Genomic DNA, 22,353 nt, shown 5'->3' with positions numbered 1-22,353 from the left:
GAAATAAAAGAATTGCACATTGTCATGTTAATATACTAAAAATGTATTTATAAATTCATTGTAATTCCAATCAAAATAGCAACCTGTTTTTCTGATAATTGAAAAATGAGTCTAAAGTAAATAGAGAGGGAAAAAAACAAGACAGTTTAATGAACTGAGAATGCTATAAGCTAAGTGTAGTACTTAGGGTATTGATGCACAGGTAAGCATATATACCAATGGAAGGAAGAGACACACCGCTATTTTTAAATTTCACTGGAAAACAGAAGAGAAATGAGTTTCTCATTAACAGCTCTTAATATCAATAAGAGAAAGAAAGAATGTATGCATCCTCAAACATACACATACATCACAGAGCATAAATGTTAATTGTTAATAAATAACAGGTATAACATAACCAATAATTAACTTCTTAGAAGTTATCATACAGGGAATATGATATATAGAAAATGTTTGAAATTCGACATGAAAATCAATAATCATGAGGGGAAAGATGAACTTAAACTAATAAAAATTAGTAAGTGCACTACTCAGGAAAGACACATCAGAAAGTAAAAGGACTAGTCAAGGGTTGGGAAGAAATATATAGCTGTTAAAGTGTCTAAAATTTAGGGCTCCCAATACCAAGTGATATTCTCTCTTCTCTCTTCTCTCTTCTCTCTCTCTCTCTCTCTCTCTCTCTCTTTCTCTTTTTTGTTGTTTGTTTGTTCATTTGTTTGTTTTTTGAGATGGAGTTTTACTGTCCTAGAACTAGAACTGTAGATGAGGTTGGTCTTGAATGCACAGAGATTGGCCTACCTTTGCCTCCTGAGGACTGGGATTAATGAGTGTGCCACTATCACCCAGATCTGAATGATATTTTCAATACAGACCACTATATCAGTAGGAACAGAAATTTTGTATAATCACTCTGGGGAAAGAGCTAAACAAATATATATAAGTGTGTGTGTGTGTGTGTGTGTGTGTGTGTGTGTGTGTGTGTAATATATTATATCACTATACCTTTACTAGGTATACCTTCAACAGACATGTATACAGATATATATAGAGAGAGTCAATCATTTATTATCCCGACTTTTCATTAATGGCCATCATACAGAGGTAACTATTTCTAATCTACCCCAGGAGTTCTTGAATTCAATTTTTAAGAGCTGAATATGTTGATTTTTGTATCTTAAAAGATCCTAAGTGGTGATATTATGCAAAGGACTGAAGAGAGTTCTCTTTCATAACTAATCTATCCACCCACATCATTTCTGCCTGAAGATTCATGTCCTACCTGGGGTTCTATTTAGTATTTCCAAATTCAGATACTTAAAGATAATCATTATTTTATCATGAGTTTTCTCCAGTAAGACATAACTGTCTCCTTCAACTATCTACAGATTTTATTTTATATCAGCACATACATTCAAATTGCATGTCTGCTACTCTGATAATTAATGTCATGAGTCAGGTTGACTAGGGTAGAGGTTCTCAACCTATGGGTCACAACCCCTTGGGGAATCAAACAACCTATTCACAGGAGGTGCATATCAGGTGTCCTGCATATCAGATATTTACATTATGATTCATACCAGTAGCAGCAAAATTAAAATAGCAATGAAACCATTTTATGGCTGAGGGTTACCACAACAATTGTATATTAAAGGGTCACAGCATTCGGAAGGTCAAGAACCACTAGACTATACAGCACTGTGCTCAGACATCTGGTTAAAAACTCCAGATGTTTCTGTGATGGGACTTTCAAGATGAAATTGGCATGTGAGGCAGCAGACTTAAATGAAACAGTACCTCCTCCAATGTGGCTAAGCCTGCTCTAGGCACCTGAAGTTCTTGGTAGACTGTTGCCCTAAAAAGAAGCAAGAGTGTCGCCACGGTATACCTTCATAGAGTTCTGCTCTGAGCTCTGTCTCCTTTCATGTTTTACAGATTTTTTTTTTGCTTGCCAAGACTCTATAATAGTGTGAGCTAAATTCTTAAAATATACCATCCTTTCTCCTCCACCCCACTTTCTACCCTCTCAGTTATGCGTTTTCAGTGAACTTTGAACAATAGTTAAGTTCTAAGAATCCAATACATATACCTGTGTATCTCCTGGTCTAAAACTACTTAGGTATGTCCATATAACTTTTGAAACTCTTCCTAAACCACATACAATCTAACCAGAAAATATAACTTGAAAACTGTATTTTTCACCTAATTCTAAGATCATATAATCTTTTAACGCAGCCAAAACTTGAAAAAAAAATCCCCATTACCACTAAGTTTTCACAATAACATTGTTCAAGCTTCGATGCCTAACAAACAAATTACCATACCACATCTCACCAACTTAATATTTCTATAATTGTTTTGATGGACATATACAATATACCTAGTATTTTCACAACTGAATTATTTTTATTTACATTTTTTTACACAATAGATTTTGATGTTTTCTCCTAATTCCTCCCAGATCCTCTCCATCTCTACCCAACTACATATCTCTCTGTCTCTCTCTCTCTCTCTCTCTCCCTCCCTCCGCCCCTCCCTCGTCCACCCATTTCCTACTAAATTTTGTTTAAAATTTAGTTTCTTACCAAATCTTGTCAAAATCTTTTAAAAGCCTTCTGATTCAGTATATGTAAGAACTTTCTGTTTCGTATTAATAAAATATTAGTTTTTATCACAGATAAGATGTATAGTTGAGATCAAGAGAAATAGCTAATAACATCAACTACATAGGAAGCCTTAATTCAAATGGTCTGTAATTCAAGTGATATAAATATAATTCTGCAAGCATTCTCAGGCACTGGGGGTCGTGGAGGGGGGGAGGAAGGACGCACTGCTCCAGACGGTCTTAATCTCAAGAGTTGGTTCTAAACATGGGAGTTTTATAACAGGATAAACTGCTTATTCCTCAAACCAGTTTCCAATTTCCTTTTGAGTAAAATGGGAAAAATAAAACTAACATCACAGGATTGGTGTGAAGATTAAAATACATGCAAAACACTTGTCACACTGCCTAGTACACAGCATAGCTGCCTTGTATCTACTTTGAAGCAGGCCGTAAGAGCTCAGCCAGAGTTAGATCTATTCCTGACCTGTCATGTTCTCCTAAGTCAGTCTATAAAGCTAAAGCCCAGAGTAAAGGTAGAGGGAAGAGATGGAGGGTGATGTCAGTGAATAGCTAACAGTTGCTATATGAAGCTGCTACATAAGTGTCTGGTTAAAGGCTGGAGGGGTTTTTGTGAAGACAGCAAGTAGCTTAGATATATACTTTCATTCAGTCTCTTAGCAAACTGCAGCTTTTGGTCAAAAGGGAACAAACACAGTGATGTTTGAGATTTGGCTAAACATTTAAATTGCATTTCAAACGGTTGGATTTGGCAAAATATAACATAATTTTTGCCAAGTCCTTAACTTTTTCACTTGCATGTATTCAAAGGAAAGCCAGCTTGTAGATTTGAATCATTCAGATTAGAAACTCATTAAAATGTATAGAGTGCTTTATCCAGGCACAAAAACTCGGCCCCAAATCATTACAGTTTAACACTGGGGAGATAAAAACAAAATGCCTTCCTTACATAAACCACTGCTCTCTACTCTAAGTTGCTGAGGCTCAGAAGAAAAGATTAACTCAGAAAGGCCTCATGAAAGAGAAAAATTTTGAAGAGGTAATTAAAGTGAAATAGCCCTGGGTACACAGGAAATGGAAAGTCCTCCAAGAATACAGGGAGTTGACGTTACATAACAGCTGACAAGGACTATATGCAAAGTCCCAGACACTTGATTTTGACTTAAATGTGTTTTTCCAAAATGTCTGGAACAACTGGATTTTTCTGGGATAGCCAGAGACTAATCCCCAGGGGATATTTATTCAACACTGTATGTCCACACTGGCCAGGCTCTCTAACAAATACTGAGAAACAAGGCTAAGACAGGCATGACTTGCCCTCTGGAAGCTTAACATCTATAGGGAAAACATTTTAGAGAAGGGAGACTGAAGACACATCAGATGAGGTGGCACACATCTGCAATCCTAGCACTTGGGGAGTACAGGGTAGGACAGTCAGAAACTCAAGGTCAACCTAGGCAACATGAGACACAGTCTCAAAAAAATAAATAAAACCAAAACCACCAGATGTCGCAAACTGTATCGAAGCTGAAATTGATCAAATATTAAAAGGAGTGTTCTCGTAGTTTTTCAGGGAGTACCAGAATGACACAGGTGTGCCACCGTGGCCTGTTATGTGTGCGCTAGAAATCCGACCTGGGATTTTATGCAGGCATGTAGCTCAGCCCACTGAGCTGCATTCTCAAACTAGAAAAAAAACTTTGTTGTTGTTTGTTTGTTTTTTGCTTTGTTTTGTTTTTTAAGACAGGGTTTCCCTATGTAGACTTGGCTGTCCTGGAACTCACTCGGTAGGCCAGGCTGGCCTCGAACTCAGAAATCTGCCTGCCTCTGCCTCCCAAGTGCTGGGGTTAAAGGTGTGCATCACCACTGCCCAGCTAGAAAACATCTTATTATCATAGATTTTTAAGTTATAAGGTGAGGATGATTAATAAAATGGAATCCTGGAATCATTTAAAGAAAGATTTTTAATTCTTACTGTCCTTAAGGTTAATTATACCCAGTGTTATTAAGAGAAATCTAACAGGTCTGATCAAAGCAAGGGGCCAGGGCTTGGTACAACTTTCCCAGTTTATACTCCATTATTCTTTTAGTCAATGTTTATGGAATACCTACTACAATTACACACCACTAAACGCTATCAAGGACATAAGAAAGCAAACAACAAAATAAAGCCCACCACTTCCCACTCCAGTCCTAGGATAAGCCTGAAAACAATGCACCCAAAACAAGCCCTGTTACACAAGATGGCACAGAGTTTGCAGCTCCGTGAGTGAGAGCCTAATTCTGCTGAGGAAGATCACAGACTCGCCAGGTCTGGTAAATCCCACACAATGAGGGTGAGTTGCCAAGACTACAAAAGGAAAAAGAGCTTCGCCAGAAGAAAGAAAGTATACATAGAACTCTGTACGTTCAGAAATCTTAAGTATGAAGAGTAAGTTTACCCTGTTTCGGAGACTTCTTTCTCTTATCCTTCTTCAAAGCTATGATATACATAGGCAAATGGTGTTAGAAACCTAAAACCCAAAAGCCCTATAGCAGTCCCTATGCAGCTCCCCTTATTATCAAAGGTTCTCTCTTTTAACATTATGCTCCTCCGGTGGCTCCTTCGGGCATCCTTACAGTCACATGTGTGAGGCTCTGCTAGAGCCTGACAAATACAGAGGTAGATGCTTGTAGCCAACCATTGGACAGAGCACAAGGTCCCCAGTGGAGGAGCTAGAGAAAGGAACCAAAGAGCTGAAGGGGTTTGAAGCCCCATAGGAGGAACAGCAATTTGAACCAACCAGAACCCCCAGAGCTCCCAGGGTTTAAACCACCAACCAAAGAGTACACATGGAGGGACCCATGGCTTCAGCCACATACACAGCAGAGGATGGCCTTGTCGGACGTCAGTGGGAGAAGAGGCCGTTGGTCCTGTGAAGGCTCAATGTGCCAGTGTAGGTGAATGTCAGGTCAGGGAAGTAGAAGTGGATGGGTTGGTGAGCAGGGAAAGGGGGGTGGGATAGGGAGTTTTCGGAAGGGAAACCAGGAAAGGGGATAACATCTGAAATGTAAATAAAGAAAATACCTAATAAAATAAAATAAAGTTTTGTGTGTGTGTGTGTGTGTGTGCATGTGTGTGCGTGTGCATGAGTGTGTGTGCTCTTGTAATAAAGTCCTATGCATCAGGAAGGTATTTCCTATATCCCATTTCATCCTCCTCACCCTAGTTTCCCAGTAGGCTTAAGACAGTGTGGGGCTTTCTACATAACTGATATGACTAAATATATAGTACTTACTAAAGTTATGTGTGTGTGTGTGTGTGTGTTTTCTTTCTGTCAAACCTTCGCATGTTGATTTGCTTATATTTTATCCTTTTTAAATCCCTGGTTAACTCTGTCACCAATGTTCCAAAGTTTTAAAGCTACTTTTTAAAAATTGTTCTTTGGGCCAATGGAATGGCTTGGAGGTAAAGGTGCCAGCTCTGAACGTCTAAGCTCAATCTCTGGGACCCACATGGGGGAACCTACTCATCAAACCTTCCTTGGAGAGGGAGAGGGAGAAAGAGAGGGAGAGGGAGAGGGAGAAAGAGAGGGAGAGGGAGAGAGAGACAGAGAGAGAAGGAGAGAGAATATGAATATCACACACAGAGACATACACAGAGACTTACACACACATACACAAACACACAGAGGCATACACACAGAGACTAGCATACACAGACATACAGAGAGATTCACACTCACACATACACACAGACACATACGTAGACTCACACACACATGCACACACAAACACAGACACACACACATATACAGACTCACACATAGATACACACATGTAAACGAATAATACTTAGCATTATTATAACCAAATTTAACTACCTTATGGTCTTCCTGTAGCAATATCCCCTAGAAGTCTGCTCCTGTTCTCAGGGGCACTGGCCTTTTAGGCTCCTCCTTGTGCCTCTCATCCGTAAGACAGCCCATCTTTCCTAGATACTGTGCCTTCCTGTCTCTTGTTTCATACCTCCACTTTGGTAGACACTACCCCTGCTTCTTTCCCAAGAAAGGTGTGTTAGAGATAACATTTAAAAATTTTACATATCTATGTCAATCACACCTTACTGTATTTTGACAATGTTAAAAAAAATTCAAGGTTGAAAATGACTCTTTCAGAACTATTCAGTCACTACCCTATTATCTTCTACTCTAAAAAATCTGGCATTGCTCTTATTCTACATTTTATACATGAATCTGTAGTGTGTGTGTGTCTACACTTTGTAAGTATGAGTTAAAACTGTATTTATTTGAATATTTAGAAAGCCAGCATACTGTAACTCAGCCAAACAGGACTTTCTGGAACATGAAACCCAGTAGTCCTTGGTTGCTAATGTCGATTTCCCCAGTTCAGCTTATCAGAGCTGAGAATTCCATAATTTCTGCTACAAAATGGCTAGTGTGTCTGTGACATCTTGTTAGCATTCCAGACAAACAGGACTAGAACGGAGAGGCTCATAAGGGATCTAGCTCTACTGGAAAACAAAGTTTCTCCTCGTGAGTAATTCCTTCAGCGGTGCCTGCTCACATTTTATAGAGCAGCGCTCTGCCACAGACCATGGAAACTATGAGCGGTACATTGTTTACCTTCCAATCTCCAGTACAAGTTTTTCCAAAAAGTTGAGGAAAAGTAGATATTATTAGAAAGTGCCAAAAGAGATAAACAAGAGTATGTTACAGAATTATACAATTCCCACTGTACTTAGACTTTCAAAAAATTGAAACACATGTATCCGGGTCGTGGTAATATTTCTTTTATAACTTACTTGATATTTTCTTTCCTTCAGTTTTCTCCATCATTTGTCTCCTGTCAGTTTTTTTTTTGGGGGGGGGAGGGAGGGAGGGTAGGTTGGTTGGTTGGTTGGTTGGTTGGTTGGTTGGTTGGTTGGTTGGTTTTCGAGACAGGGTTTCTCTGTGTAGCCCCGGCTGTCCTGGAACTCACTTTGTAGACCAGGCTGGCCTCAAACTCAGAGATCCGCCTGCCTCTGCCTCCCAAGTGCTGGGATTAAAGGTGTACACCACCACTGCCTGGCTCCTGACACCTTAAAGCCACAAGATGAGCCTCTGACATTGATTATCCATTTGATTTTCTTAAAAGCTAGGGATTGAACCCAGGGCCTAGCACTGAGTAGGTAAAAACCATTAAGCTATAACCCCAGATAATCTACTTTTCCTGTTTGAATCTCATTGTCTATTATTTCTACTTCCTGGTAGCAGATTTTTCTTATTAACTATTGAATATTTTCTTGGAGTGCTTTCTTTCTTTCTCATTCCTTTCCGCAACAACAATCTTGTGCATTAACTCTTACTATTTCCGAAGAAATATCTTTTCCTTGAGATACAGAATATCAAAATTAGAAACCTTGTTGCTAATGATATAGATCAAAGAAAGAAGTTAAAAGCATTGCCAATGTCTTAGTTGTTTTTCTATTGCTATCAAGAGATGCCACGACCAAAACAACATATTAAAAAAAATTTTAATTGGGAGTTTGTTTATAGTTTAAGAGAGTGAGTCTATGACCATCATGGTGGGAAGCATAGTGGCAAGCAGGCATGCATGATGTTAGAGCAGTAGCTAGGAGCTTACATCCTTATTCACAAGTTGGAGGCAGAGAGAGCCTGGGCTTTCCTGGGAGGGTTTGAAACCTCAAAGCCCAGACTCCAGTGACACACATCCAAATCTTCCCCAAAACACTCATCTAAGCACCAACATTGACACTTCTGAGCCTATTGGGAGTGGGGTGGGGATTCCCACTTAAACCACCATAATCTATGTGCAGATTTCCCTTCAAGTCTTCTGATTCCTAAGCGATACTTTAGAGACTGTCATTCAGTTCTTCACAGACTCTTCGTTCCCATACTGCACAAATGGGGAGATGGTTGTTATCAATGCCAGAAGAGGTTGGAGAAGGCTAGGCTGATTCCATGACAGGCTTCAAATTGACAGTTAAGGAGACTAGGCCTAAATCTCTGTTACCAAGAACTGGGTAATTCCAGGCAAGTCCAGGCCTCAGAAGCTGCCCAGCCACCTGGCCGGAGACAAGGTCAATAGGTCAGCAACAGTTTTCAGACCTCCCCAGCAAGTTTCCAGCCCAACACCCCAGTAATGGAAGGACCATAGAGATGAACCCAGCAGATTAACATAGAAGTCACCAACCCAGAATTCCCTAATGTGCTTTAAATGGAACCTGCGAGCTCACTCGGGTATCTCTCTTTTCTGGTAATAGGAGACCCTCGCATGCGACTCTGCAGAATAAAACACTCTTTGCATTACATACTTTTTGAGTCCTTACAGCTTGAGGTCCAGAACACAGAATTAATTTCAAGCAACCCCTGTTTACATCTCATGCACCTCACCTCTCCCACAAAACCTCACCCACTTTCTATCCTATTTAATCCCTGGGGTTTTCAAGGAGTCTTCCAACTGTGCTCAATGACTCAGTGTGCTTATGGTTGTGTGCACCTCTGTGGATGGTTAGATGTGACATTCTCGCTGTGTGTTATCTACAATTTTTCCATCTGCTTTCCATCCTGTGCTATAGATGGTGGCTAGAGATACCATCCTGGTTTCACTGAAAATGCTGTACCTGACTGCACTGGTTTTGCTTATTTGTTATTTTAGATGATGTCTGGTAAAGGATACAAAGACATTTAGAGACAGTCAAGTCTCTATGGATATCAAAGTTAAAGGTGTCCATACATGCAGAAACAAAATATATCACAAGTGAACCCCCACCCATATTAGCAGACTGTATTGGTGCTCAAACTGCGCTAATTTAGAACAGCTATTTCACTGTTGGTTATATTCCTACTAATATAATATAGTATCTAAGGCTATTGTTCTAAGGTCAAGCTCCCTGAATATAAATCCTGTCTTCAATACTTGACTACCCAAGTAGTCTGGGCTGTTGAGGTTTGTTATGTATTGCTGTGTATTGTAATGATAAATTCTGTTCCCAAGTATCTAGGCCTCTGAGTGAATTCTCACAGTTACCAGCTTGGGTTGTGCAAACCTTGTTCCTTAATTGAAACCTATTGGTTAAATAAAAATGTTGGGCCATCAAGTCTCTATAGGGTTAGGTTTATCCTCTCCCATTGAGACTAGACAAGGCAGCCCTCTGTTACATATGTGCCTGGGGCCACGGGCCAGCCCACATGTGCTCTTTGGTTGGTGGCTTAGTCTCTGGGAGCTCCCAGGGATCCAGGTTAGTTGACACATTTGTTCGTCCTATGGGGTTGCCATCCCCTTCAGCTCTTTCAATCCTTCTTTTAACTCTTCCATAGGGTCCCTAACCTCAGTCCTATGGGAGCAAGGGGGAAAAACACCCTCTCAGAGGCGAAGGGGGGGGGAGGAGAAGAGGTGAATAATTCTGGCAGGGGGAACAGGAGGGGGTAACATGTAGAATGTAAGTAAGTAAATAATAAGGGAAGAAAGAAAGAAAGAAAGAAAGAAAGAAAGAAAGAAAGAAAGAAAGAAAGAAAGAAAGAAAGAAAGAAAGAAAGGAAGGAAGAAAGAAAGGAAGGAAGAAAGGAAGAAAGGAAGAAAGGAAGAAAGGAAGAGAAAAAATGGTCACAGCTAATTACTAGAGGGACTAGAGGATGGGTGGATTTTTTCAAGTTACCCGGTTGAGTGCGAAGGAAAAACAGGTAAACAACAAGGAGAGAGAAGGCACCATAAGAGGAGATGGACAGTGAGAGCAAAGCCAAGGGAAACAGCAAGTGTTTGGGGTACACCACTGGGGAGGTAGCCAGGCCGGCAGTTAAAAAGGTAGATTAGGGGTTACCCCCAAAGTAATTGTCAAAACCAAATAAAATAACCTTAGTCTGAGTCTCATTTATTTGTAAGCTAGTTGGGGATAAGCTTCAATAGGCTGTGTACTACACTGGACACATTGTCATGATGGCAACCTCTTAGTCTATAAATGTGCAGCAGTGGCAAGGATTAGCTGAACAAAGGACCTGGCATGTAAGAATAAGAATCAAGTGCTATTATTAACTCCAAATATTTCAGTTTTCAAAATGGTAGTTTCAAAATCTCAATTACAGTTACAAACTCACTGAATCACATTATCAGATAGACACTATGGCTAGGCGAGTTTTGTTTGTGTGTGTGTGTGTGTTTCATTTTTTAAAAACTTTTTCCAATTTTTTATTAGGTATTTTCTTCACTTACATTTCAAATGCTATCCCGAAAGTCCCCTATACCCTCCTCCAACCCTGCTTCCCTACCCACCCACTGCCACTTCTTGGCCCTGGTGTTCCCCTGGACTGGGGTATATAAAGTTTGCAATACCAAGGGGCCTCTCTTCCCAATGATGGCCGACTAGGCCATCTTCTGCTACATATGCAACTAGAGACAAGAGCTCTGGGGGTGGTGGTTAGTTCATATTGTTGTTCCACCAATAGGGTTGCAGACCCCTTTAGCTTCTTGGGTACTTTCTCTAGCTCCTCCATTGGGGGACCTGTGTTCCATCCAATAGCTGACTGTGAGCATCTACTTCTGTGTTTGCCAGGCACTGGCATAGACTCACAAGAGACAGCTATAACAGGGTCCTTTCAGCAAAATCTTGCTGGCATATGCAATAGTGTCTGCGTTTGGTGGCTGATTATGGGATGGATCCCCGGGTGGGGCAGTTTCTGGATGGTCCCTCCTTTTGTCTGAGCTTCAAACTTTGTCTCTGTAACTCCTTCTATGGGTATTTTGTTCCCAATTCTAAGAAGGGGCAAAGTATCCACACTTTGGTTTTCCTTCTTCTTGAGTTTCATGTGTTTTGCAAATTGTATCTTGGGTATTCTAAGATTCTGGGCTAATATCCACTTATCAGTGAGTGCATATCATATGAGTTCTTTTGTGATTGGGTGACCTCACTCAGGATGATGCCCTCCAGGTCCAGTTTTATAGAGAGGAAAATGATGTAATAATCAGTTCACCAATTGCCTAACATCACAAAGACAAAAATATTTAACTGAGATTCAATTCCAAAGAACGTGGCTCAAGTATCTCTCGTGATACCACACACATATGCAACCTCCTTGCTCTTTTCTACACCACTCAGATTTTATTTAGTACCGCAAACAAATTGAATAAACATTCCAAAATAGTACTATTAAAATTCTGGCTGAAGCTAATTGGTCAGTGTAGGTTAATTAATTGTAACTGGATCAATCTAATGGGAGACGCTGGTACTGAGGAGGCTATTCATGTGTGGAGACAGGGCAAGGAGCAGATACAAAAGTACTGTAATTCCTCTTATGCTCGGTTCTGATGTAAAAATAAAACTGTTCTCAAAATAAAGTCATATACATGACAGAAACTAGATAACTAGTATATGCATTGTGATCACGGTTACGTGTATAAGTGGTGTGTGTGTGTGTGTGTGTGTGTGTATGGTCTATGTCTGTGTATGCAAGAGTATGTGTGTGGTATAGTGTTTGTGTATGTGTATATGTACTCTGTGTGTGGTATATGTGCATGTGTGCATTTGTGTGCATCTATATGGGAACTATGTGTTTTCATAGTAGTTTCAGATATATACTATTATGTGAAGCATATACTGTAATTTTAATAAAGATAAATGGAAAATTAAAAAAAAATAAAATAAAATTTGGAGAAAATTATACTCCCCTATCTAGAAGCAGCGTTACACATGTAACTCATTTCCACAGTTAAAGGACAAAAACCATGGGGCTGGAGCACTGGGAACAAGAGCGTGCTTGAAATGACTGGAGATTTACAAATAAATAGAAGATACGAAGATCAAATGAAAAACTGAGAACTGAAAATAGTAATAACAAGTCACTAAAAAGTCACTGACATAATTCAATAACAATGTAAACGGCAGAAGAGCACCGTATGGTGGGACACAGCTGTGTTCTCAGCTCTCAGCACACTGGAGGGAAGCCAGCCTGTCTGAAGAAAAATGGCAGGAGGAAGCGTCAATAAACTTGACGATAAATTATCCAGTCTGAACAACAGAGAGAAAAGGTATATAAAAAAACAAATCGCAGAATGTGTAACACCAGAATGTTTATTATTTTACTTGTATCACCAATTCGCAGGAGAAAAGGATTGCAATAAAAGAAAAAATTGAGAAAGAAATGACTAAAACTACTTCCAAATTTTTCAAAAGGCATAATCCAAGGGGGAAAAACCCTCAAAGAAAAGAAACCCTCAATTAAACTCAGAATATCTACACCTAGACATTAGCTTACATTTTTCAAATCCTACTTTTAATAAAGATTCTTAATTGATTTAACCTCCCTTCTAGCCCACCACTCACCAGAGGTAGTGAGAAAGTAAGGTTATTAGGCTACGGCGAAGTGGACCTGTTTACAAATAGTTCCTAAGGGGGTGAGCCCAATCTTTGTTGTCAGGATATACGCCAGCAGGCCAATTCAGTAGTGTCAGGAGAGCAAACACAAATCAACATCACCCGCAGAAACAGCCAGGTATCAGCGGAACTGGCAGGAGTCAGTGGGAGTGACCGGGACCAGCAGGGACACCAGGAGAATTTCTCTGCAGTGCCTCTCTCAATGAAGTGAAGATCAGTGGAGATAAAAGGCCAACAAAGCATTGCAAAGCTAGCTATGCAAGCCCATCGAAGTCTACTGAGTCCTAGGTATACTCCCTCCAAACACCATGTGTTTTGCCTCAGCAAAATATTACGTGACGCGAGTCTGTCTTAGCAAACTCTATGTATCAGCTGACATCACTTTCCCAATTAGTCTGAGTCCATAGAAGTGTCAAGAAACCACCAGAACACCATTTGAAGTTTTTTGTGTGTGTGTGTGTGTTTATGAAGTTATACTAAGCGATGACCAATAAACAATGGCATACCAATACCATCCAGCATCATCCACCATCTGTTGGGTCCTTCTTCACATCACATATCCTTTCACATTTGCTTTAGCAAAACATCCTTTCGCTTGTGTCTGTTCAGGAAAACACTCCTTCAGGTTGTCTGCCCCAGCAAACCTTTATCCAACACAACTGACTTTTTAAAGACACCGCAAGTTTCCACTTCATATGACAAACAAATTTCTAAAAACTAGGTCAAACAATTGAACAAACATTGGACATCGTAATACACACCTTTAATGCTAGCACTTTGAGAGGCAGGAACAGGAGGATCTCTGTGAGTTTGAGGCTAACAACTCTACATATCAACTGCCAGACCAGCCAGACCAACCACTGGAACCTTGTTTGAGAAAAACAGTAACAACAAAGATTGAAAAAACAAAGACATTCACCAAAGCCTAAGGAAAAAAAGTGCACGTTACTTTTACAGAAGCAATGGCTTCCAAGTGGAGGAGTGCTCATCAAGTTATAAAAGCCAGAGAGAAAAGGCACACACTCTTAAAGAACTGAAAGGAAGACTCATCAAACCAGAATTCTGTATGAAGTGTAAGTAGCCTCCAGCAACAAAAATGAAAGGAAGGCTTTCTTGGGTGAAGAAAACCTGAAAGAATCCATTAACTGAAAGATTTCTAAAAGAATCACTAGAAGGAATTTCATGGGACACCAGACACCAGGGGGAAACCTGGAACACCACGAGTAGGGAAATACCCTTCACCTTTTCTTTAGCTTGTGTTTTGATGATGAGAAAAAAGAAACAAACAGCGGAGCATTATATGAGGGAGTTTTCAAAGGACAGACTCTCAAAATGGTCTTTGTCAGATGTCCATACACAAGGTCAAAGTTGTGTGAAAAGAAATAACATAGAGGGGCAAAAGGCCAGGTGGCAAGATGGTTCATGGGGTAGAGGCCTTGCTTGCAGGCCTGGTGATGTGTGGTTCTAGGATTGGATCTCACAAAGCTGACTGGAAAGAATTGGCTCCAAAACTTATTTTCTGACCTCCACACAGTTTATGGCACTGGTGCACGCACACACACATGCACATATGCACATGCACACACACCAAATAAATAAATAAATAAATAAATACAATAATTTTTAAAAAGAATACAAAAATATTCTTCATACTTCACATAAAACTCACTCAAAATCAACAACCAACTTAACTACTAGACATTAAAAGCATTAAATTTTAAAAGAATTTATTGGCAAGAAATATTGTAACATTCTTAGACGAAGATATAATCATCAGAAGCACAGTTTTTAAATATTTTTTCACTAATGGGATTTAATCAAAATAAAAAACTTTCACTTTTCCAAAGATATTAGAACAGTCCATGAACTAAAAGGAGTAAGTACAGATCATGTATGGAGGAAATGTTAAATTTATGATATATTTAAAAGCTTCCATAACTGAAGAACATATAAACATGTGTTTTTGAAAGCATGTAAGAAGTAGGTATGGCAACATGGATTTGTAATCCCAGCACTCAAGAGGCAAAGGCAGGAGAAGCCTGAGTTCCATACCAGCCTATGCTGTGAGCTCCAGGCCAGCTAGGCTACATACACAGCAAGACCCTGTCTCAGCTGATCAATCAACCAATCAATGTACATAAATACATTTTTTTAAAAAAACTAAAAGACAGATAAAACATGTACTTCTCTAAAAGAAAGAAAGGAAGGAAGGGAGGGAGAGAGGGAGGCAGGGAGGGAGAAAAAACACACAAATGGTCGATACAGCACATGAAAAGATGCTACCCAGGTGGTCCTTAGTCATTAGAAAAAAAAATGAAAATTCCAACCTGGAAATGCCACTACACACCCATTTCTTTTTTTAAAACATTCTCACTTATATTTTAATTTGCTTTATCTTTCTTTCTTTTTCCTTTTAACATGCATTTCTCCTTCAATGAATAAATTCATTCATTTTTCTTACTACTAAAAGAGAACAACTTTTTAAAATTTAATCTAGTGTGATTATTGCCTCAACTGTCTCTCATTATACCTATAACCATTTTCTTTTTTTTAAATATTTTTATTAGGTATTTTCCTCATTTACATTTCCAATGCTATCACAAAAGTTCCCCATACCCTCCCTCCCACTCCCCTACCCACCCACTCCCACTTTTTGGCCCTGGCGTTCCCCTGTACTGGGGCATATAAAGTTTGCAAGTCGAATGGGCCTCTCTTTCACTGGAAAGATCTAGGCCATCTTTTGATACATATGCAGCTAGAGTCAAGATCTCTGGGGTACTGGTTAGTTCATATTGTTGTTCCACCTATAGGGTTGCAGACCCCTTTAGCTCCTTGGGTACTTTCTCTAGCTCCTCCATTGGGGGCCCTGTGATCCATCCAATAGCTGACTGTGAGCATCCACTTCTCACCTGAGGAATACCGAATGGCAGAGAAGCACCTGAAAAAATGTTCAACATCCTTAATCATCAGGGAAATGCAAATCAAAACAACCCTGAGATTCCACCTCACACCAGTCAGAATGGCTAAGATCAAAAATTCAGGTGACAGCAGATGCTGGTGAGGATGTGGAGAAAGAGGAACACTCCTCCATTGTTGGTGGGATTGCAAGCTGGTACAACCACTCTGGAAATCAGTCTGGCGGTTCCTCAGAAAATTGGACATAGTACTACCGGAGGATCCAGCAATACCTCTCCTGGGCATATATCCAGAAGATGCCCCAACCGGTAAGAAGGACACATGCTCCACTATGTTCATAGCAGCCTTATTTATAATAGCCAGAAGCTGGAAAGAACCCAGATGCCCCTCAACAGAGGAATGGATACAGAAAATATGGTACATTTACACAATGGAGTACTACTACTCAGCTTTTAAAAAGAATGAATTTATGAAATTCCTAGGCAAATGGATGGACCTGGAGGGCATCATCCTGAGTGAGGTAACACAATCACAAAGGAACTCACACAATATGTACTCACTGATAGTGGATATTAGCCCAGAAACTTAGGATACCCAAGATATAAGATACAATTTGCTAAACGCATGAAACTCAAGAAGAACGAAGAACAAAGTGTGGACACTGTGCCCCTTCTTAGAATTGGGAACAAAACACCCATGAAAGGAGTTACAGAGACAAAGTTTGGAGCTGTGACGAAAGGATGGACCATCTAGAGACTGCCATATCCAGGGATCCATCCCATAATCAGCTTCCAAACGCTGACACCATTGCATACACTAGCAAGATTTTGCTGAAAGGACCCAGATATAGCTGTCTCTTGTGAGACTACACACCCATTATAATGATGGGTAAAACTTTACAAGACCAGGTGCTACCAATGATGATGGGCAATCAGAGCTCTCATAGAGTTCTACTGGTGGAAAGAAAGGCAAAAGCAGCTTGGCCATTTCTAATCAGATGCAAGCACTCATGTAACCCATGTCTCAAGTCCCATTCTTAGGTCACCAACTAAGTTGGTTTATTTTCCACACAAAAAGAAACCCATAAATATTTAGTGAAGCTTTGTTCATAAACACCTAAAACAAAGTTGGTAAAGGGAGAGCAGAGTTGGAGAGAGCTCTGTCCACAGGCGTGAGAGCCTGTGACATGCTCACGAGCACACGTAGAAGTCAGAGGAGGATCCTGAGTGCCCTGCACTGTCAGCCTTAGTCACTGGTGTCTCACTAAATCTAGAGTTAGGTTGGTTAGCAGCAAACCCTAGCTACCCACCTGTCTCTACAACACACACACACACACACACACACACACACACACACTGGTTAATCTTGCAGAGCACCCAGCTTTCAACTACTAACACCTTCATGGCAGTTGCCTGTAATTCCAGTTTCAGAGGACAGGGCTTGCCATCTTCTGCACTGCAGTCACATGCTACAAAGACATGTAGGCAAAACATGCATACAAAAAAAAAAAAAGTAAAATAAATAAAATTGTAAAGTTGTTAAACTAGTATGTGTGATATGCATGGTGTGTGTGTGTGTGTGTGTGTTTGTACTGACATGCGCTTGTGTACACGTGGAGGAAAGAGCTAAATGTCAAAGTTCCTCAATCACTCTCCAGATAATTTTTGAAACAGGATCAGTCATTGAACCTGGAGCTTCCCTATTGACTCAGACAGACTGGCTAGTCAGCAAACCTAGTCAGGAATCCTACCTCTGCCAACACAGCACGAGGATTTCGGGTGAGTGTGGGCAGCTTGGACTTCTCACATTATGTCTATTTGTCAACTTTTCCTCATTTAGGATAATTTACAATTGGTATTAACTAAACGTGATAAAGTGATATAATTTATTGATTTGACAAATTATGTGCTACTAGAAAAATCATGTAATTTACCAATTGCTGGTCACACATACAAAGTTAAAAAAAAAAAACATTAATGTCATCTTCTAGACATGACATGACCTTTGCACCCAGGAAATCACAGCTACTGTAGTTATCTACACAAGATCAGCACAAGATCAAGACAGTCAACATTCTACTATAAATAAACTATTTTTCTCTTTTTGCTATCTTGGTGCCTGTGGAGGCCTGCTAGGTACAGAACTTCTAGCAGCAAGTGTGTCTGGAAGGTTGTGGTGTGAGGGCATTTTTGCTGGCTACAAGCAAGGTCTCTGGAACCAAAGAGAGCACACGGCTCTTCTTAAAACTGAAGGTGTTGTTTATGCCCGAGATGAAACGGAGTTCTACTTAGGCAAGAGATGTGCTTATGTGTACAAAGCAAAAAACAATACGGTGACTCCTGGAGACAAACCAAACACAACCAGAGTGATCTGGGGAAAAGTAACCCGGGCCCACGGAAACAGTGGTATGGTTTGTGTTGAATTCCAAAGCAACCTTCCTGCAAAGGCCATTGGACACAGAATCCGTGTGATGCTGTACCCATCCAAGGTTTAAACTAATAGAGAGTAAATAAATAAAAGTAGATTCGTAAAAACAAAAACAAAAACAAAAACTATTTGCTCATGAGAACCCACTATTATCCAAAAAGCTGTTGGTAGTTGATGGCTGCGAGCAGAGAAAATTATTTTTCTTTGGGAGTGTGACCACTGGTAGGCTGCCCATATTCCAGTGGATGACCCCATATCCAATTGTTTAAGGGCAGCAATTGGACTCAGTGGGTTATTTTTTTAAGAAAGAGAGAGAGAGAGAGAGAGAAGTCTGGGGAGAAGAGGAAGAGGAGGACATGAAGTTAGGAGGAGGATACAGAGGGAAGGGCAGAGGTGGGTAATTGGAGGGAAAGAGTGGAGGTGAATACAACCAAAATACGTACATACACACACACACATATATATATATATATATATATATATATATATATATATATACATTGTTTAAACGTGTAAAATGTTTCCCATAGGCTCATGTGTTTGAATATTTGGTAACCAACAAAAGCCACTGCTTTTGTTGGCTGTGATACTTTAGGGGTGGGGCCAACCTAGAGAAAATGGGTTGTTGGGAGGTAGGCCTTCAGGGCATAGAGATTAGTCCCATTTCTGCTCAAATTCTGTTTCCTGGTCCTCGGTGACATTAACATACTGCATCACCAATTCCAGCCACCACAGGTGGTGCCTCAACCACCATGCCTGCCCCATCATGGTGAACTGTACCTCCTCAAACTGTGAGCCAAAATAAACCCTCCCTCCATTTAAAGACAAAAAGCATACAAGAACAAAAGCTCTTTTTCTCTTTTAGAAGTGTCAATATGTCATTCTTTATTTACATGTGTTTATATTTGTGTGTGTATATGGGTACATGTTTGTGTGAGTCCACATGTACATGGGAGGGAGGGTGGTTACAGATACATGTGTCCATGTACAGGTCAGAGGTCAACCTCAGATGTCATTGCCCAACTGCTGTATAACTCGTTTTATGAGACAGGATATGACACTGGAAATTTTAAATTACATCTGTAGCTTCCATTATCTTCCCACTAGCACTGGCCACTGTGCTCCAAGAGCAGCAGTTTACCAACATTGGACATCCAGAATCAAACAGACGTGGGTTTACCTCTCAGAAAGATCCACCTTCTGGTTCTAATCTATAAGTTTCTTTACAATAACGATGGAAGAAGGCTTTGTTCCTTGAACCCAAATGAATACCACATCTTCATAAAGGAAGAAACTGAAATAAAAAAGAAAAGATAAACTATGCCCTGGGTTTAGAAAAACACTTTTCACAAAATATATACTTCCATTCCCGAAAATGACAACCTGCAATGGCATACAAAGGACACTACCCTTTAATGTTCCATGAGCAAACCAGGACCAGAAACACACTTTTAAATGCCTTGCCTCTGCTCCATAAAAAATGGGTCTGCCAGATATAACTACAGACTGTCGGTAATTATTAAAGATCTTTTCCAGAACACAAAAGCGATTCATTACATCAGAGTTCCCTGAGGCAATATATAGCCCTCTCTAAAATTATGTGGGACTATAAAGTAAGAGAGGAAGAATTTAATTTGATCATGCTCAGTATATTAATAGATAGGGCTATAGTCAAGGCTGAGGACTAGTTATATAACAGACAGCTACTAGTTGTTTCTAACTACCTCATTTCCTTTTTTCATTAATCTATTTATTTGTTTATTTACTTTACATTCCTCCCATTCAGAGCTTCTCCTTCTAGTCCCTCTCTCTCATCCCCCCCACCCCCACACTCCTGCCTTTCTCCTCAGAGAAGCTGGAAACCTACAGATATCAACCTGCCTTGGTATATCAAGTTGTAGTAGGACTAGGCACATCTTCTTCTATTGAGGCTAAACAAGGCAGTCCAGTGAGAAAACGTAACCGTTGAATGGTCACCCTTTCTCAGTAGGACATCAGTGTCAGCCCCTCGAGGCTGAGGGAATATTGCAGAGGAGAGGAAAGGAGGGCACACAATGTACGAATCCGATTAAGTAGTGGAGTGCTCAGGAATGTTGCTTTCCATCCATCACATGGCTGCAGCATCCTTGAACTCACAGTAGCTTTATCCACACAAGATCTACACTACTTGGGCCCATCAGCATCCTGCCATGTCTGGAAGAGGGGCTCATGAGACCCAAGTAGTTAATGGTAGTTGGAGAAGGAAAGACATTTTCTTCAGTGATTTAATCACTGGTAGTTCTCCCCCAACACATATCCTGAAAGAAACCTGTCACTCATGTTCCTGTAAGCAACTGTAACAAGGTTTACTGAGTTACATGCACAAAAAGAAAGTATTGGGAATTAGCTGAAAAACAGTGTGGTCAGTGGGAGATAACAGTAATGGAGTGTTAGAGTGAACATGACAAAATACATTATGTACATACATGAAAATGTTATAAATAAAACCACTGTTTTATGTAACTTATATATACACATATATATAATATTAAAAGCAATCAAATGTTGGCAAGAATATGGGAGAAAAGGAATCTTTGTACACTGCTAGTGAACATGAAAGTGAGTACAACCACTATGGAAAAAATAAGATTGATGAAATAAAAAACTATCAGAAGAATACCATACAATCTAGCAATGCTACTTTTAGTCTTTGCTCAAAAGATTAATTCTAAGTGCAAATGTCAACTAAGATAGGTCTACAAGAACTTTAATCACCCATTTTCCCAAAAGACACGTAATGATTCTAATCACTGAGAAACACTACACTCGAAGAAAAACACCAACATAACCTTCAGAAATTAACCACAGTATATAAGACTGAATTCTCTTTTTAATTATATCTTGCAATGTTAAAAAAGAAAATCGAGGGATTTGCATTGATGGCTCAGTTAGTAAAGCACTTGCTTTTCAAATAATGGTTCCAACATCCATATAAAGAGCAGGGCGTACTGGTGCACACAATTGCAATCCAAGTGCTGGGAAGGCAAAGAGCAGAAATAACAGAGTCGTTGACCATCCAGTCTAGTCTAAACGGTGAAATCTAGGTAAATGGGATACCCTGTGGCAAAATGGTGGGTTGAATTCCTGATGATGATGCCCATGGTAGTCTCCAGACCTCTACACATACTTGAACACACGTGCATGTGTGCATATGCACATGTACACACACGGGCAAAATAAAATCTAAAACCTAGTGATAAAATCAGCTACTAACAGAAATCTATAATTATCCAAAAGGACATCATTTTGCACTATTTTAGTAGCTTATCAAGCATATTATGACCAGAAGGCAACTACTAGGATTCTAGGCTGGAATCCTACTCAAAATGGGGCCAAAATGGCATCTGAACAAGATTCTAGGCAGGTCCATTCATCTACCATTCTAAGATGACCCTTCTCCAGGTGATTCCAATGTGCAGTCTGGGATGGGGACTGCCATGACCACTGAATCAGCTCCTCTAGATCCATTCCTATGAGACATATTGCTCTTGAGCTCTTCTGACATCCTTTTACAAAGCCTGGCAACCAGTTGACTGAGAGAAGAATCCAACTGGAAGAGAAGATTCATTTTATGTATCTACTTGGCTAATCTATGATACCCAGCTGTTGATAGAACTCCGTGTAGATATTAGTGTAAGTAGTTTTTTTAGATGTGATTAACATTCCAATAAACAGAGTTTTATTTAGTGAAGCAGATTAGCCTCCTTAATGTAGATAAGCTTCACTCTCAATTAGTCAAAACCCTTGCAAGCAAAGAACGAAGTTCTCAGAAGGCCTCTACAACTCAATCCAGAAATTGTCTTGACTTTCCAGCCTTGTTACTCTGGACAGGTGACTTCAGACTCAGGACCGCAGCATCAACCCTGATCTGAATTTCCAGGCTGCCTCTTCTGCCCTTCAGATTTGACCCTGGTGACCTCCACAATCACATAAACCAATCTCTCTCTCTCTCTCTCTCTCTCTCTCTCTCTCTCTCGCTCTC

General features: G+C 40.0%; 1 protein-coding gene and 1 pseudogene across 1 annotated transcript in view; one reads left to right on the top strand and one right to left on the bottom strand.

Annotated features, from left to right (window-relative positions):
• The window catches only part of Anks1b (ankyrin repeat and sterile alpha motif domain containing 1B), a 1,052,697-nt gene that overhangs the window by 945,059 nt on the left and 85,285 nt on the right, over nucleotides 1–22,353 (bottom strand). The window lies entirely within an intron of this gene.
• On the top strand, nucleotides 16,790–18,399 carry LOC110303390 (annotated as a pseudogene).

This window comes from Mus caroli, chromosome 10, assembly GCF_900094665.2.
Source record: "Mus caroli chromosome 10, CAROLI_EIJ_v1.1, whole genome shotgun sequence".
Taxonomy (NCBI): domain Eukaryota; kingdom Metazoa; phylum Chordata; class Mammalia; order Rodentia; family Muridae; genus Mus; species Mus caroli.
Note: the sequence above shows the minus strand (reverse complement) of the source record. Positions and strands in the feature narration are given on the sequence as shown.